Raw genomic sequence first — 18,918 nt, 5'->3', positions numbered from 1 at the left:
TTCATGTTTTTGCATAGATTTTTCACTGCTCCTACAAGGAATATTTGTGGTGTGCATTACTTTTCCTGATGCCATGTCTCGTTCTGATTTTCGATTCTTAGTTTAGGATGTATTTGTGTGGACTGCACAACACACATCTGTATCCATTGACACAGGTGGGTGTGCAAGTTGCTTCGTCCTAGTTGCCCGGCTCTCATTCGTCGCTGAGGGCTTCCAAACCGTAAGCACATCTGCCTCCTACATTCATGCCAGTTTACAATGGTCTTCTGATGTGTACTCCACCATCGTGCGGGTGTTGCACGCAACGCCCATTCCAACGCACTGTACCGCTGCTGTTTCAGTATTGCACTTTAAAATTTGTCCAGGAATTCATCCGCCGCTATTACTCCATCATATGTTGGTAGTTCCCTTGCCTTTGTTGTCATGCAACATAGTGATCTCATCATCATGTTGCAATTCAGTGTTGTCACTTCCTGCAACCGGTTCCGCCAGTGTTCTACTTCTTCATCTGAATCCTAAGTACAGGAGCTGTCACGCTCCCACGAGATTCTCCCATCTGTAGTCTAGTCCACCTGATCCTGGTCTCGCACCATTATCTGGTAAATACAATCCAAATCCTCGTCACTTTCATCGTTGCACACTGGTTCAGTGTAACATGCTCCTTCGACTGGGTCTAGCAAAACTACTACACGTAGGGACTTTTTCTCGAATATTATCTTCTGCTTGTTCAGGTTAATGACTCCATTCATATCAGTGGTCCAGTCTATTCCTAGCAATGCAGGATAAGGATTGTTGTCATCGACAATCTCTATTACTTTAAAGTCCATCTGTGTGCTCACGCCTTCAATATCAACTGTTACCCCTTGCAACATCCCCATGGGAAAAATATTTTGTTGGTTCACCATTCGTAATTGAATAGGGGACCACTGTAACGCAGGCCTGCCCATGCGTTCCCATGTTTGCTTTGGTAACACATTCGCGTCCCAACCCAGGTCTAGCATTACCTGATCCATTTCATACTCACTAATCTATGCCATCAATCTCATTTCCCTCCCAGTGCGCAATGCATGCTTCCCCAGCTTGTGGACTACGCGCGGTTCCCCTGACCCTGAGCACCTAGTGATAAACTCCTGTAGTCCCTTAACTGCCTTATTTTCACACAACAGTTTCATGCATGTCTCCAAAAAGGTAGTAAGCATAGAAGAATCCATCCCTGGCTTTGGTTGCTCGTTACTACCTGAAGTGGAGGCCTCCGCAAATCTCTTCTTAGCTTCCATGAACGTCTTCTTTGTGCATTCTAAGTCAAACTCAGGTTCCTTTGTAGGAGCCTTGCGAACCCATGTATCTTCCTCGGGATGCCTCCCCTTATCCTCCCCTGTGGTCTTCTTGGGTCTTCTTCATGTAGTTTAGACCTCATCATTTGAATATTTTGAGTCGGAGGAGGCTGGAGTACCCCTTTCTTGTGCATTTGTGCGATCAACATAGGAAAATCTACCATTTCATGATAAAAATGAGCACAATATGAACAGGATATTCTCGTTGGGTTGGTACAATCGCGGGCATAGTGCCCTGGTCCTCCACAATTCTAATAGATTAACTATCTGTGGCCCCTTCCTGGTGCCATTCCTCCTCGTCCTCGACCTTGCCCTTGAAATCCAGCGCGTGCCATCCCCGCAGTTGGGTTGAGGGCTCGCGTTTCTGTTTCATCCTATAGGCAGGGGTCTGGTCCATCATTAACTCGTAGTTACGACAAGTGCACTCATCATGGCCTACTAACCTGCAGAAATTAAAAAACAGTTGTTGGGGTGCCAGTGTATACTTCTGCAACAAATGACAATTATCCGACATGTGCTTTCCTCCTATCTAACATATCATGCACCATAACGTGGGTGTCACACTTGCCCTCCCTATGCCTTCGGTCTCAATGGCATTGGCCCCCCTCTTGCCAATTAGTTCACGAATACTATACAGTGGTCCTTGTCATGGCCCTGGCCTTTTCATTTTACGCACCATACTTCCTCATGTGCCTCTAGCTGTGGTGCCCTATCCTGATTCAAGCTCTGCATTTCCAAGCAGAGATTCTATAGTTACATGTGGATTTTTTGAACTGCCAGCCTCGGGTCTTGTATCGATGTCTCGTGTAACCTCATCGCCATTTCCAATGCTTTAGCCTGGGTAGAAGGTTTCTGTTGTGATAGTGCCATCCTCAAGTGTGGTGTTAGAGATACTACAAACCATACATGATGCTACACATCTGTGAGCATCATATTAGCCTCACAGATCATACTCTTCAGTCACTAATCCAAATCCCAAGGGTCTCGCCTGAAAGCATCACGATCTCCTTAAACTCGATGATTGACTGTGTCTCTAATTTCGGCCGGCTAAATTCTCTCTTCAGTGCATTCTAAATCTCTACTATTCCTACGTTTGGGTGATCATTAAAGTTCTTGATATACCTTGTCAACGTGTGATCTTTCAGTGCACTCACCAATGTAGCCTTCTTAATGTTATCGTTTGTGACCCCTTGCGCTTCCCACACTACTCTTACCACGAACCAGAACTGGTCCGAATCCTCATTCCTTACTCCTCTGAATATGGGTAGCTTGATCATACTCGCCATGCTGATGTGCTGGTTTGGTGGAGGTGGCGTGGGTGGAGATGGAGGTGAAGGAGGTGAAGCAGGTGGTGGCATGGGTGGAGGTGGTAACTGTGGAATGCGCTGCCTTATCAAACTGACTGCACTTCTCAGAGAGACTCGAGCGATCTCTTCCTTGCTCTCTCACAAAGGTGAAATTAAGGGACTATTTCTTAATTCCCCGCTACCTTTGTAGATCTTTCCACTCTGCATTGTTCCAAACATTAATGTATTCTCATAACCCACTTTTCACATCACATCATCTTAATCCAGGTATTCAAAGATTTAATGTACTTACCTCGTGGTCCCTTCAGAAAACGTCGTTCTGCATAGCTATAGCTATAGCTCACGGTAGTGTCTATCGTAAACTTAGTGATAAATCCCCCTATTTGCCAGTCGAGCCAATGGTCCACAGCTTGCACGATCTTATCTTCTAATGCCTCTAGTCTGTGCACTAATTCTAGAGTCCACACTATCGGTTGGTCGAGCTTACACCTTCCTTGGCTATCGGCTAACCTCACGATCCATTCATACAGTTCAGAAGGAAAGGATGTGAAGAAGATCTTGTGGATTTCCGTATACACATAGCGATCCAGACACCTTTTCTCAGATACTTGTGGAGTTCTGTTTTCCTATGTCACAAACTCGTGAATCTTCTTGTCCAACCACTCTTCAATTTCCTTCTTTGTTGGGTTATAGTGGCACGACATTAGACATCCCTTAGGTAGATCCTAGTCCCGGCAACTGAACCATTTAATGGCTATATGGGGCCTGACCCAGGTTCAGCAGTGAGTTTAGCCAAGAAAATCCCGGTACTACTAGCCCTTTTGGCAATAGTCTGCATAGCGCAGACTAAGGTCTCACCCGAAGTAGTATGGGAGGGTGTTAGAACTAGGTTTCTTTACCCTAGGGATGTCTTGATGAGGGTTCTGGAGGTTCGCAACCCTATCCTAATCTGTGTGTTGCACTGCTCTGTGCAGCCTTCTATTGTTCCCAACCCGTGCGCACCTTTGTATTATTTCGATCCGATCCTTACTGTGCTATTATATTAGTGCTTAACTTAGTTTGTGTGGGCCCAATATTCTTATTACTTATTCAACTTTCAGATTAGCACGCGTACTTGAAAATAATATAGATGCATAAAATAACCAGAACATAGAAATACAGATCTACAAACAGATGCAAAATATTCTGAATCAATCTTATCTTTATTAATACTCAAGTTCAGTTACAGACATGACCCCAACCTATGCACTCAGCTGCAGGGGTCCGTGCACTTAGCTGCAGAATCTACTAGGCCTCTGTACACTGAGCTGTAGAGCCTCTACCTACCACTACGACCCAATGCACTTCAGATTCACTTCTATCTTCTAACCATGCCCTCGCATCTATCTATTACTTGTCAAAAACTTAGACTCCCCTTTCTACATAGAGCCTCGTTCTATTTATACAACCCCATGGTCCGCGGACCATGGGTAGGCCGAAACACTTTACATTAAATTACATTATCTTAGGGCGGACAACCCTAGACTCTCGTACTCTGTGCCCGCATTTCGCGGGGTCTTTACATTACACTTGACCAAAACTCGGGCTTCAAGCCCCAAAAACATGGTATGGGGGGATCCGCTGCCCAAGACCTCTCTTCTAGATTTTATCCTTTCATGATTGTGTTTATCGCTTGGATAAGATGGGGATTTATAGATAACTTAATCTAAGGGTGATGATGAGGATAATCATCATCCCAACACAATGAGCTAGGACTTTTTTGCAATCCCTTCATGGAAATAGTATTGTTTGGCTTTGTGGCCACCTCACATACCTCCAAACTTGTGGTAAAGTAGACACAAAAAAGGAAACAATAGCCATGACTTCCATTCTCCTTTAATTTGGCATGCATTGTTGCTTTACGCATACAACATGGGTCTAGAGCCACCCAAGCTGACGTGCATTCTATTTGAGAAAATTTCTAATCGTAACCAAAAAATAAAATTCTACTTTCCTTGACAACGCACGAGGAAAAAAAGCAGCACAACCAACGCATGAAGCACCCAGTCACAAGGGAAGATCAATAATTCAACAATCACATGTTGGCTATTTCTATTGATTTTGAATCTTGATTCTCATGTAACCTTCTCTCACTTTCCAAGATAACTACCACGGATCAAAGCTTGAGCCGTGAAGACTAGATGAATCCCACTTCATCCTCATCTAAACACACAACTGTATTTGCATCAAAGCCATTACAATAGCCTCAGGAACTTCTGATCCCTGGGTGTTAGGGCTTGTGTTGAACTCATACAGGTGTATGAGCTCTTTAACGGCTGTATGTGCACTTCACCCTATCAAAACAAGTCTGTGAGGGTCCTACAACATTCAAACTCATGTATCTACCATATTTGAACTCACTGATCTACCACATTCCCTCTCACATATCTACCATATTCAAACTCACTGATCTACCACATTCCCTCTCACAGATCTAGCATATTCAAACTTAGCAGCGATATGTCTAACCATTTAGTGCAAACCTTTTGTGAGCGAGTAATTGGCTGAAACATGGACTTTCGAATGTGTTCAATGTGATCGTTGGGCCATGCCATGCCCACTAGTGAAACGATGCCAAGCAACACACTAACCACTGACAATTATTGAACTGTGCATAGATGGATAGAGTGGATAATCTCAGAGGTGGATTCATGTTAGTATGCTTATGCAGTGTATAATCTTAGATTGATTATAATGAGGTCAACCAGAAGTCAATGTCCATTAATGGATTTTTTATTTTTACTATACAGACCTCGGTCTGACGTGTAGTTTTATATTTAATAGATGCGCACATTCTCTGATATTTGTTGGTTTTTTTATTCCACTACAATCACAACTTTTTTTTGCATACACTTCACGAAATTGATTACGCGTGCCATCTGCAAATAACGGAGATGGATTACTCCTTTATGTGTAGCCTCAATGCATAGAGAACTCGGTCGAAGTTGGGATAAGTAGTATCCATCATTCTGTATTTTATCTGTGTTCATCGCATGGATAAGGTTGAGCATCGTTGAACCGAAAGATAACTCTATCCAACTAAAGGTGATGATGCCCATGAGGATAATCATTATCTTAAACAATGCCTTGAACTCAGTTGATAGGAATTTGGAGTCAACGAATGGAAACAACCATGCTACAACTTTTCCTCTATCCCTCCATGGAAATGGTACCGTTTGGCTTTGTTTCCAACTCACACACCTCCAACTTGTGTTAAAGCACCCGAAAGGAAGCATTTTGAAAAGGAAAACAAGAGTAGTCGGGATTTTTCCTGATTCTTAGTTGGGAAGGTGTTGTTGCTGAAACACTACCCATAAAACATGGGTCTACAACCAATCCCATCCATGTACATCCAATCCTATCGTAAACGAATAGAAAATGCTACCTTTTTCAACAACACATGAGGAAGAACAACAACTCAGTAGGATTTGGACAATGGTCAGTAGGTGTATACTTATCTAAGTAAAGTATACTTGTAAATTGGACATGATGGGGTTTGATGCATTAGAATAATTCAGGGCAACCTAATGATTGTTGCATAAGCCACAGATGAATTCATGTTAATAAAATTGATAATTGATCTCTTGGTTTTAAGGGTGATTTAATGTTAGAAGGAGGTGTTAATATGTAAATACCCTGGGATCACACCCTTGCATAAAAATGTAAAGGGTGTGAAGTTTCAAATATTGTAGCTTTCATTTATAACTCATATATGGGAGATGTATGCATGTGCATACTGTTTTTTCAATTGGAATTCATCATGGCCAACAACGCACTTAATTTCCTTAAGCTATGTCCCTAATTATAAAACATATAGCTCATAATTTGATTTTTGGATATGGGTAGAATAAGGTGATGAAATATTACTGATTTGCCTTATTGAGTTTGTATTTTATTAGACTTTTCCCTTGTATAGCAACCATGCAATCTCATATTATAATCCACAAATCACTATTAATTATTGAATTAATCAATTTTGTTTCATTCCAATATAGTTTTCGAGGGATTATCTCTCCCCCTTGTAATTTAGTTATCCAAAAGCTTAAATATTTGACATAAGTGTAATTATTAATCTCTACTTTGCTCATATATATGGGTACTCACTTCAAAATTCATTTAATGATTTTAAAAATAAACATAGTTTAATATTTGACCTCTACAGTATCTAACCCGAGTCAAATACACCACATATTCTCCCACATACATGGTAAATTTCTTTTTGATTTTATCATAATTTAGTTGTGAGAATTGTGATTCCTTCATGCATGAAGGCATATCCATGCAGCTCATTGCATCCCCAAAATGAGTCCTACATGCAAGTCATACATGTAAATGTACAACTCAAGTAATCATATTCTTCTCATATATGCATTACTTGTTATCAAGATTTAATATGATGGCCATGCTTTACCATGATTACCAATTGTGTAACTATCTCGCTCCGCTATGCATATTTGCAAGTATTACTTTTCAATCATGATATAAAGTCGTTGTGTCCTCATAAGAGCATTTAACTATAGCTTAAATTTTGAAAACTTCCACAATATATAATAAAAATTTTAAGCTCCTTATCTATGAGGGGACACAATACAAGTAACTTATCCATTTTAGCATTATTTTATGCATGCAACATATCAGAGAAACTTCTGGTAACCATACACCATATATGCTCCCCCTGAGCATCATCTCATCATCAATCTATAATCAAAGCCTATTTGTTGAAGGGTCTATATGATAGCAGCAATAAGTGAAATATCAACAATACTTATGTTCACATTACATATGACCACATTACATGTGAGACTCCACAATGTCTCAAATTAGCATCACTCTCAAATCAAGGAAACAATAACATTCTAAATCAACAAATCACGAACAAATTCTCATAGAAATATGCAATTTATAGCAACATAGCGCACCATCCATTCTATATCTATATATCAGTTCTTCATAAACACCCATCTCATGAGCACAAGTCTCGGCCAACTAATTTGTAGTAGCATAGGAATTTGTGCAAGCAAGGGTCATTAGCACAAGCCTCAATTCTTAACATAAGAATATCTAGCAACAAAAATTCAATCATAGTAAGAGAATTGTTCATCATTACCATCACACTATCATGTATAATTGGATTGTAATTGAAATTGACCCATTACAAGAGGTATACCCAGTATGCCACACAAACACGAATCAATTAGCTATAATTGCATTAATTGTTTATGAAAAACTGTAGAGCAACGAGTTCTTGTATTTTTCAGGATTTTGTATCCTTAAATAAACAACACATATAGTTACCAAGTTTAGCTAGTCTATAATCAATGGTCTCAATAAACAATTAGGTTGATGTTTCATAAGATCGATAACTACATGGTAACTGGTAGGTTAACACCGATCTTCTCGGGTGCTTTCCATATTTTATGATATCTTAAACATAAGTCATACTTGCCCACAAATTTTAGTTTTAAAATTTTCTTTTACTATAATATCATATATATTCAGAGGTATATTTCCTCCTCAAGGGACTAGTTGTTGGCATACTGCACATTGGTTCCAACTGATTTCACTCCATGAAAATTTCAATTTCCAAAAGATATATTAAAAGACATTTCTTGGAAAATACAAAACCCATATTCATTCGAGACTTGCGAGCATCTCGACAGAGCCCATGGCCATGTCTCGGTCCATTCCTAATGGCCTCCTCATTTAGTAACCCATCATCCTTCCCTTCTCTTCTTTGTGGAGCATCCAACAATACATATGGAATCGATATTACGTTTCTGCAATCCAATCTCGTTATTGAACATCGATAGTGTAAAAGTTTCACCCATTTCATATATACCTTTTCTTGTAATTACAAACTACGAAGGAGGTTAAACACCAGATGCATACTTGTTATCCTCTACATTGTAGATGAGCTCCATATGAAAATTAATATCCTTGCAATATGACTTTGTAGCAAGATGTCTAACTGCTTGTTGGAAATAATACTAAGAGGGGGCGTGAATCAGTGTTTACAATTCAATAATTTTCAATTCCCAATTAGATTTATATACACTACTTTAGTGAACTTGCATGTGTATGCTACTGTGATTAAGGAAACTAGCGTATACCCAGATAACTTATGATTTAGTTAATTTATCATGTGTTGATCTTTAATCAATGCATCAATATATAGTAACTATGTGCAGCAATAACATAATAAACCATCACACATAAGCAACATACATGAACACCAAGATTTAAGGTGGAAACCCAATGCGGGAGAAAAACCACCTGTTGTTGTCGTCTCTGTCTTCTTTTAATATAAAGAAAGCATGTGTACAATCTTGTACTGGTAGAAACTCATACTAGTACCCAGGCACCCACCTGCAAAAAGCTACAACTTTCTCTCGTTTTCCAGCATCTATTGGATGGGAGCTACAACCCCTAGCTCTTGTACTAGTTGATATGTATACTAGTACGTAGGCGCCAGCCTATAGAAGGCTACGACCTTCTCTCTTACTCCAGGGACCATGTTCCATTAATTTTCAGGCTGGATTCTCCTGGTACACAACAATACAATATGAAGTCCTCGTTTCATCAAATTTTCACATTGGACCCATCAAAAACTTAGAAACTCAAATTGAATCAACCAACAATCAGTTAATTTGAACAGTAAGATCACTGTCACTAGAATAATGTGCTGAACCCAGAAACCTGCATCATCATTTAGAAACAGCTGCAACCTCAAGAATCATACATCAGAATGTATATGCTACTTTAATGAATCCAACCTACATGTATACGCTACTTCAAGCAACAAAACCTACGTATACGTCCAAAACTACTGAATCATAAAAATTTCTAAATCAAATATGTACCAACCAGTAATATGTTGTGTTAGGGTCCTATAATAGGATTCATAATTTTGAATTGGCTATGGTTAGTCTTATAATATTGTACATACTTTTTCTTTCTGCAAAATGTTTTCCATATTGTCCTATAATAATAGGATTCATAATTTTGAATTGGCTATGGTTAGCCTTATAATATTATACTACTTTTTCTTTCTGCAAAATGTTTTCCATATTAAAAATAAAAAAAATGTAAAGCGGTTATGTCCTAAAAGAATAATGAAAGGATGAAAACAAAGAAAAAAGATTAAAAAAAGTGAAAAATATGAACCCCAAAAGGAAAAAAAATAGATCATGAAAGTGTGCAAATTCAAATTTCACTACTTTTTACTTTACTATGCAAAATAAGATTGTGTTCAGCTTGTCAGAAATGCCACAATCCATGACGGTCAAATAGCTTAATCTTGACTCATTCATGCTTTGAATTTCATGTTGATAGATAGAGAACAAAGATCTAGCAAAATTGTTTAACCTTGGCAGATCAATAGTTAGGTAGAGAATGAAAATGAGCTCATCAATTTAATCTGAGCCATTGGAAGTTATAAGGTTAGAATAGATAGTTTGCTTGTCAAAAGAAAAGGAAATAAAGGGTTAGCAAGCTCAAATGCACCCAATAAATGAAGAGAAAATGTGACGGTAAATAAAGGTTTGGTAGAAGAAATGTGGCAAATGCACAAGGTTACTAAGTCAAAATCACATTTATCATGCTTAATCCAATGTTTCATGTGCAAGAGGAATTGTGAGAAAGAAAGGATATTCACCAAGCTTTTTTACTAATTTTCCCTCATTTCACTACGCCCCCACATACTTATTTGCTAATTTCCCCATTATCCCTTCATTTCTTATAAATACCCTTTTCCCCCTCATTTTGACCTTTACCGCTTGGTTTCACACATTCCCCTAGAAATTACCCTTCAAAAAATCATCCTCCTTCCCAAAAAACCCCTTTCCCTAGTGTTAAACCCATTCCCCATTACAAATATCATTTCCCCCCTTATTAATTTCTCTTTTCCACTTAAAAACCCACAAAAAACCCTTTATCCTAAGTTTTTGCTATACCGCCGCATTATCTAATTAACATCCCCCACTTTGTGTTTCCGAACAACCCTTTTTAACCCACCAACCCTTGGTTTAGTTAAAGAAAACCCCTCCATATAACCCATGGCCCCACCTGTATTATCCCGTAGATTATATTAAAAATCCGCACATCATTGGTTAATTAATTAAAATTTGTTGTAATTAAATCCCAGGCCCCACCAACCACTTTCCCGATTCCATTCATGCAGCTCAACTGTGCGATATCCCTCTGATATCTTGCCCCAAGATCCGACGGTGTACAACCATATCACGCGGATTCATCGTCTGACTGATACTAGCCCAAGAGCACGCAAGATTCGTGGTTTTTCCTGGGCACTGTTCTGCTATGCGGCGGAACTAGGTTAGATCGCGTGCTCGCGAAAAATACCGCCCACACTCCAAAAGCGGTGCGATGGCACACAAAATGACCTCCCCACCTAAACCAAAAATTGTCCACTCTTCATTTAATTATTTCTGCACAAAAGTGTGAACGTTACTTGTTAAAAGGCTGAAAAAGCCACAAATTGCTCTTTTTGCTTGTTTTTCACTGCAAATGGTTGCTTAGCCATTTTCGACACCTTGAACCTCTACCACCAATTTGACCACATTTTGCCACCCGAAGACGCTTTGGATACCCAATTGAAGAGGCCTGTTGATAGTTGAAGCCTCAATACCTTCTGCAATTACCACAAAACCCAGTTTGCATGCCAAATCGCCAATTTCTAGGTATTCTTGGAAAAAACTAGAATGACCCTTGAATTTAAAAATGCACAGTGTAACTGAATGGTTAATTAATTGAATTAGTTAAAGAAGCCTTCCTCAAATTTAAGAGACACTTATTTCTACATCCCAAACCCTTTTACAGACTGTAATTACCCTCCCACTGTACCATAACTTCTAAACCTCACTCCTGAAACCACTGAAAGCCTAATTCAAATATGTAAACCCAATCATGGTGTACCAAACCTATCTAGACGTGAGACCTCTGCAAACCACTCACCTGGACATTGGAAACCTTGCCTTCACAGACCGAGACTTTCAAATTAAGGACACTGCTTCCCCTGCCTACCTTCTAAAGCTCCACTATTGCAGTAAGGACAAATTTTTAAACTAGAATGATGACATTCACCTTTGGGAGTCTAATTTTCCCAAGTATTTGTTTCCAGAAGTACACCCATTCCCAGAAATCATCCACTTCTGTCATGCTTGCTACATTCCCAGCCAAAGAGCCATTGTCACCCCTGACTAGCAAGTTTTATTTACCATCACTGCAGAATCCATTAACCAAATGCTGCAGGTCCAACCAAGCCCAAATGAGACCCCACTTTCTATCAAACACTTGCTGGACCTCTATACCAAGTTAGACCTTCCTAGAATAGCCCATATTTTCCAAAATTTTGTCATAGAGGAGTCTCATACTCCTACAGAAAGTCCCCCATATCCTACCACCATTTTTCTGAGAGAGCTAGACAAATCACAACCATGATCTCTTGCATTTTAGGCTACACCTCTGATGAACATGTGGATGAGGTTGTCCTTGCTTTCTTTTCCGTCTTTTGCCCAAGCAAGCCTCTTGCTGTAATTTACAATTATGCTCAGTTCATAGTAGATAGGATGCATGAACAATTCATCAGACTACCAAGTGAGAGATTTTTCAAGTATTCTTCAGTTTTATTTCATATGTTCTTGTACTACCAATCAGAAAAATTCATTGTCAACATTAAGAAATTAGACACCAAAGGCAATCTAATATCATTCATATATTGGACGCCCTTTATCTAAAAGTACTCCACTATATTTACTTACGAACACTTCATTGATTCATTTGTTCATCCAGTTATGAATATGCTAACCAATAGCCATCAGCCCAAGATCAATCCAAAAATCAAAAGGGTTTTACAGTTGGCCAAGAACAATAAGTGGGAGACTGGTATCTATACCAAGACCACACAGATATCAGGATATATGGATGCCAACTAGCCCCTTATAAAATATCCAAATACCTTCCCATGAGGTTATTTACATTAGAGTAATTTAGAAAAATTATAAACTTTGATGAGTTTAATTTCCTGGAAGCCAAGAAGAATACCCAATTCAAAATGAAAAACCTATTGGGCCCCTTTATTTGTAATAATAGGGAAGCTGGACCAGAGGCCGATAAGATTCTACAGGAGATGAAATTCAAAAACAGTTTTATGTGGCAATATGACCCTCATGGAGTCATAAATAAGCTAAGGCTCAAGGTCAAATTGGGCCCTTTCATTCATCATCCCAGGCCAGACATAGATATATTTGCCAACCAATCAGAATGGTTGGAAAACACTTTGATAGACATGGACAATATTGTACTTGATATAGAAAAACAAATTAATATAAGTTCCTTCCTACAGATTCCAGAACTAGGAGAACCAATGAATATTCCTCCTATTTTACAAACTCGAGCCAATGAAGATAGAAATGTAAAGAGAACTAGGGAAGAAGGTTCTAGTTCAGCTATGGGAACCAAAGATGAACAAATTGAGATCAGTTACAGGAAGAAGCCCAACCTTAATCCTTTAACTAAACAGGAAGACACCATTGACTCAGTGGAAATAAATGACACTAATACAATGGTGGAAAGGAGCAAAGGCACAACAACGTCAGGAGAAACACACCATCCCTCAACATCAAACACTCAACTTATTGAGAGACAACTCATCATGGAGGTCTCTTCACTTAGCTGGCCTGTGGATAAAGAGAAGGATATCAAAGATAGGTACAAGGAGATTAAGTTGAGGAATGAGAAATTGAAGGCTAAGACTTATGCTCAATACTTCAAGGAGACACCTACAAATCAAAATAGATTAATGTCAGCTTTCGACATCAAAATAGGGAAAATGCAGATGACATTTATGCAACCTACAGTCCAACAGCCAAAAACATCAGCATACGATAGGAAAACATATTTTGAGGTTTTGGCCAGGGATGTTCATCCCATTGACCAAATTGAGTTGCACAAGAAGGCAGGTGAGATGATCTATTCCAACTTGACAGGTATATCTGTGACTGCACAAAAACTGCAAAGTTCATTAGATAATATCACTGCACAGTACAAGCTGGAAAAGGCCTCCTCACAAGCCAAAGATAACAGAATCAAGTCACTAGAAGACTTGGTGATTGAGCTGGGACATGATCCCAATGATACCAAGGCTGCTGAGAAGTTGATAAAGAAATAGAATGAGTACATTGTTGCTATCAAAAAACAACTCAAATTTCCTCATTCAGAGCATCCACAGACAAAAGAGGTCCTTGAGAGCGAAACACATCAAGAGGAAATGATGGACCTTGTTCTCCAACTAAATGACCAATTAAAAGAGATGGAGAAGGAGTTGGAAAACTTGATACAATTGAAACAAGACAACGTTGAGACTGCCCCTGCCACTATTATTCCAACAGTCACCACAACAATACCATCCACCTTGGAAGCCTCACTGGCTACAGCACTACCAACTACCATAACATCTACATCAACAACAAGTTCGACAACACCAGCAACTCAACCAAGTGATGAGGCAAGTAAGTTTTTCAAGGCAATGGAAGACATGTCCATTCAGAGCACAGAAATAAACAAGTTTAAGGAAAAAATAACAATTCTAGAAAAAGATAATAAGCTTGCACAGATTATGCACAAAGAAGAAGTTTAGAAGTCAACTAGGTTCATTGAAAGGATGAAGAGCTTGGAGAAGGAATTGACACTAAAAGAGCTACTTGGCCAATCTAAGGAAAAATTATGGGCCAATATCATTGAATCTGTCAATGATATTTGGCCATCCATTCAAGTCATCTTTGAACATAATGACTTAGTAAAAGAAGCTACAGAAGCCATTTAGAGAGTTAAGGCTGAACTGTGAGACATGCCTAAAGAAGCCACTAGACTAATCCATTTCCTGAACTCCAAAAACAAATATGAATTGCAGGAATTGGACATAGCTGACAGGATAGGCATAATACTGGAGGTGAAAAAGGTCCTCACCAAGAGGAATTTGATGTTAAACCTTGAGGACAAATGCCAAACCATGCAACTGGCTATAGATAGGTTCATGGTAAAGTTTGATGTTTTTAGGCAGAAGGGTCTCCCCAATCCCTTGGTTATAAATGATAAATTAATTCCACAAGAGTACTACAACATGAGAATAAGAGATGTGGCAAAGGGTCAGGTAAATACTTCCTTTATGAAGGGGATGCCTATTGCAAAGGTCCTATATCAGACCTTTGAGAACCTATTTTACCTCTAGCATGAGGTAAAACACTTTTTTGTAAATAAACCCACTTTTGCCAAATAGATTGAAACAGTTGAAATCTACAGGAAGATGGTAAATATTCAATTACCAGATGTAGACACATGGGAGAAGTTGAATGACTTGCTGTAAAAGTGCACAGTAAAATTGAAAACAACATAGTAGAAGAAAAGCAACAGATCAACTAGATGAAAGATTATCAGGTGAAAGTGTATCAGTTGAAATATCAAAGTACAAAGAACAGCCAGCGTGAAAACCAACAACAAGGCAGCGAATAAGCAACAAAATATCAGAGCATAAAGGAAGCACAACCCTATAAATAGGGACAAGATACAATAGTTGAACATATGTCTATCTTCTTGGATGAACATATTTCTTTCTCCTAGATTAATTCCCAAGACGGTTTGCGATATTTTGTAAACTATTTTTTTATAAATACTTCATAATTTGAAGTATTGCGTGTGGATTGCTATACATTTGTAGAGTTATATTGATCAGAAACATGAGTGTTATTGTACCAATTTTTTCAAGTCAACAAACTGGACTAAGTAATAAAGAGATTGCATTACAGGATTCATTTGTTGAGCTATTACAGTGAAGTATTTTCTTTGTCAAATTTGTTATTTTCTTATGTATCTCACAAACTTACATGTTATCTAAAATGAATGAATTAACTGAAAATTTATTTTAGAATTTGTTTAAGTACACTCTGGCTTGAACAGTTAATCATTTCTATGTTTTCTTTTGATATTTGGATCTGAGAATCCTTAATTTCTCTCCTATCCTGGTTGACCTCATTCACTTCTTTCATAATCTGGTCTAAGGAACCCTTAATTGCTCCTTTGATCCGATTGAAAAACACTTCATCATTCCTGCCTTAAGATCTGAAATAACTCAACTACCTTGCCCTATTGACACTATTTTTAGAACATGATCCAGTCCTATTTGCTTAATGTTTGACCCCATAGCCCAATGGTAAAATACATTCCTCTATCCATATAAATAAGTGATCCTGCCACCAAATCAAAACCAACACCCAAGTACAATCATAACTAGCCTAAAATAAATTAACTAAACAAATTCAAATCATAAAGAGAGAGCCCTATCTAAGCATTAGGAAGGCTAGATCCTAATCTCAAAAGTAGGTTTGTGGTTACCTCTATGATTTCTTTCCTAACAACTCAAGAGAAATTTTGGAGCGATAACATGCTGAACATCTACTATCAATTGCAGAGATCTAGACAGTCAGCAACAAAGATAACCCTTCTCACTTAATCAATCAATCAATCAAACACAAACTCTTTATGAATTCAGTTTTACCTTCGGATCTAAGAAGAATTCATTGATAGACAACAGTAAAACAACACCACTGATCAGATAGATCAAGCATTTCTGAACAAAAGGATTTTCTTTTGCATACGCTACTTATAAGAGTCGAATCTGCATGTATATGTGCCTTTACCAAGGCGAACGAGCGTATAGATCTGAAAATATTAACTTACAACTTCGTTGCTATTCCAAACTTCAGACATACTGAGATCATGATATTTAAACAATAAAACATGTGTAAGAAATCAGATCTATCCCAACCAATATCTGATCATACAATGATAAGTCATTTTAGGTCTCATGATCTTGATCCAACATTGTATCCAAGGTTCATAAAATATTTCAAATTATATCATAATCATAACCTATGCAACATAAAATATACTTCATATAGAAGTATTTCTAAGAAAACCTTTCACTTGCACACCCAACCCTTTGATTTTCTCCTCCTTATATAGTTTTGGCCTTCCTTAGTACCTCATACAAAAACAACACTTAGAGCCTATGATATTCTTGCACGAGATCAAATAACCATTACTCTGGTCAATATTGTGGGCTAATACAATGGTATTGACCCTTGGTATTCTTTACTCTTGAATTTTCTTGATTTTCCAACCCATACGCGCTTTTCCTCTTGTGAAAGTGTGTGCATATGTATACGCTCTCTTTGTTCCCTGAACCTACGTGTATACGCTACTTTGTCAAGTTGAACCTGCATATACAGCTTTAACCATCTGAAAACATCCTTTTCCTTCAACTTATTGATTTTGATCACGAGACCGTTGTTCCAACTTCTTGTTCTTCTGTACCAATGCCCTGTTACCTCTAAATTGACATGTTACACTGTGAGTTTCCTTTTATCAAATCTAAGATAACTTGTGAGTGAGTTTACCAAATATGAGATGACCTATGAGTGAGTTTCCATCAAGGACAACACCTGTATCATAATGCCAACAATCTCCCCCTTTGGACTTGATGGAAACCATATTGGTCTTGATTACTTCAAGTTGTAGAAACAGTTAGAGATATCAAGCAACACCAAAATACTCTCTCCATTTAACATCAAGGGCAAAAGGGTGGACCAATATATTCTCCCCATTTGAGATACATATGCTACCCATGATCCCCTTGAGTACATGAAGAGTCTGCAGAGATATGTGAAAGAATAACATGACTCTATAACTCAACTACGAGAGTATGACCTCCCTAAGACCAATGACTCATACGTACATCAATCACCCAACCAAGTGGGGATACACCAAATTTGACTCATCCACCCAACCAAGTGTGGATATACCAATTGTTTATACATGTCTGAAATAGAAATTATTACATCATCATTCCCATGCATAATGGGGATACAAATTGCATCATATGTCCAATAGGACTGATTCAAAAATAGACTATGACAGAAGGAGACATATTACACCATAGATCTCTACATGACCTATGCAACAATTGATATGAATATCTGAAACCATAGCTAAAATTAGCAACCATAATGTAAAGAATGTAGAATGTTTGATAAGGCTAATGCTCCCCTTGAACCTGTGCTACCTGTTCATTGTCAACAAATCATTCATCAAGGCATATTTATCAGTCAGATAAAAATCAATGAACAAAGCATAACAACAAACTATAATCATCAATATTAGACTGAGCACCCATATCAAAGTCCGACCCACTATTTTTCTATGAAAAAAACATATACGCTTCTTCAGCCACAGAAACTCGCGTATATATGTGACTATCCTTCACGAAACCCGTGTATAGGAACCTTCCTCTGAAAAACTGGATTTAATAGTAGGATGATGCAAAAAATACTCTCAGCTTTTGTCTGCGATATTCAAATGTTTCTCTGGGAAGCAGTTTATGTCAATATGTCAGCAAACCGTTCTTTGGAGGGAACATACTCCAATTTCACCTTTTGTTCAAGCACTTGTTCTCATAAAATATGGTACTTAATGCGTATGTGCTTGGTCTTGGGGTGCATGACTAGATTTTTCAAAATATTAACGACACTTGTATTATCACATAGAATGGAGATGGGTGGAGAACATGTGATTTTAATGTCTTGCAATGTTTGCATCATCCAGAGTAGTTGTGTGCAGCAAGATGCAAAAACCACATATTCTGCTTTAGATGTAGATAATGCAATTGAACTTTGTTTCTTGTTGAACCAAGACACTAACCGTGATCCCGTATAGAATAAACCTCCACTATGCTTTTTCGATCATCAAGATTTCCTACCCAATCCGCATCTGTATATGCATGAAGTGTGAGATATGTATCTTTAAGATACCATAGACCAAAGTCTTGATTCCTTGAAGTTATTTGAATATTCTTTTTACAGCCTGAAGATGTGATTCCTTTAGATTTGCTTGGAACCTCCCAACACTTCCTACTGTATGCATTTTAACAAGTTTGGTACCTGTTAGATAAAGTAAACTTTCAATCATAGATTTGTATGCTGGTTGATTCACTGTAGGTGATTCATCGTTAGAGTTGAGACTACATCCTATAACCATTAGAGTACATACATGTTTAGAATATTCCATTCTATACTTCTTTAGAATCTGCTTGAGATATTTGGTTTGTGAAAGAAAAATACTATCTTTTGTTTGTTGGACTTGTAGACCAAAAAAATAAGTAAGTTCACCAA

Source organism: Pinus tabuliformis, chromosome 3_1, assembly GCF_031772625.1.
Source record: "Pinus tabuliformis cultivar Carrire ecotype Pingquan chromosome 3_1, CPIR1, whole genome shotgun sequence".
Taxonomy (NCBI): domain Eukaryota; kingdom Viridiplantae; phylum Streptophyta; class Pinopsida; order Pinales; family Pinaceae; genus Pinus; species Pinus tabuliformis.
This window is presented reverse-complemented; position numbering follows the sequence as displayed.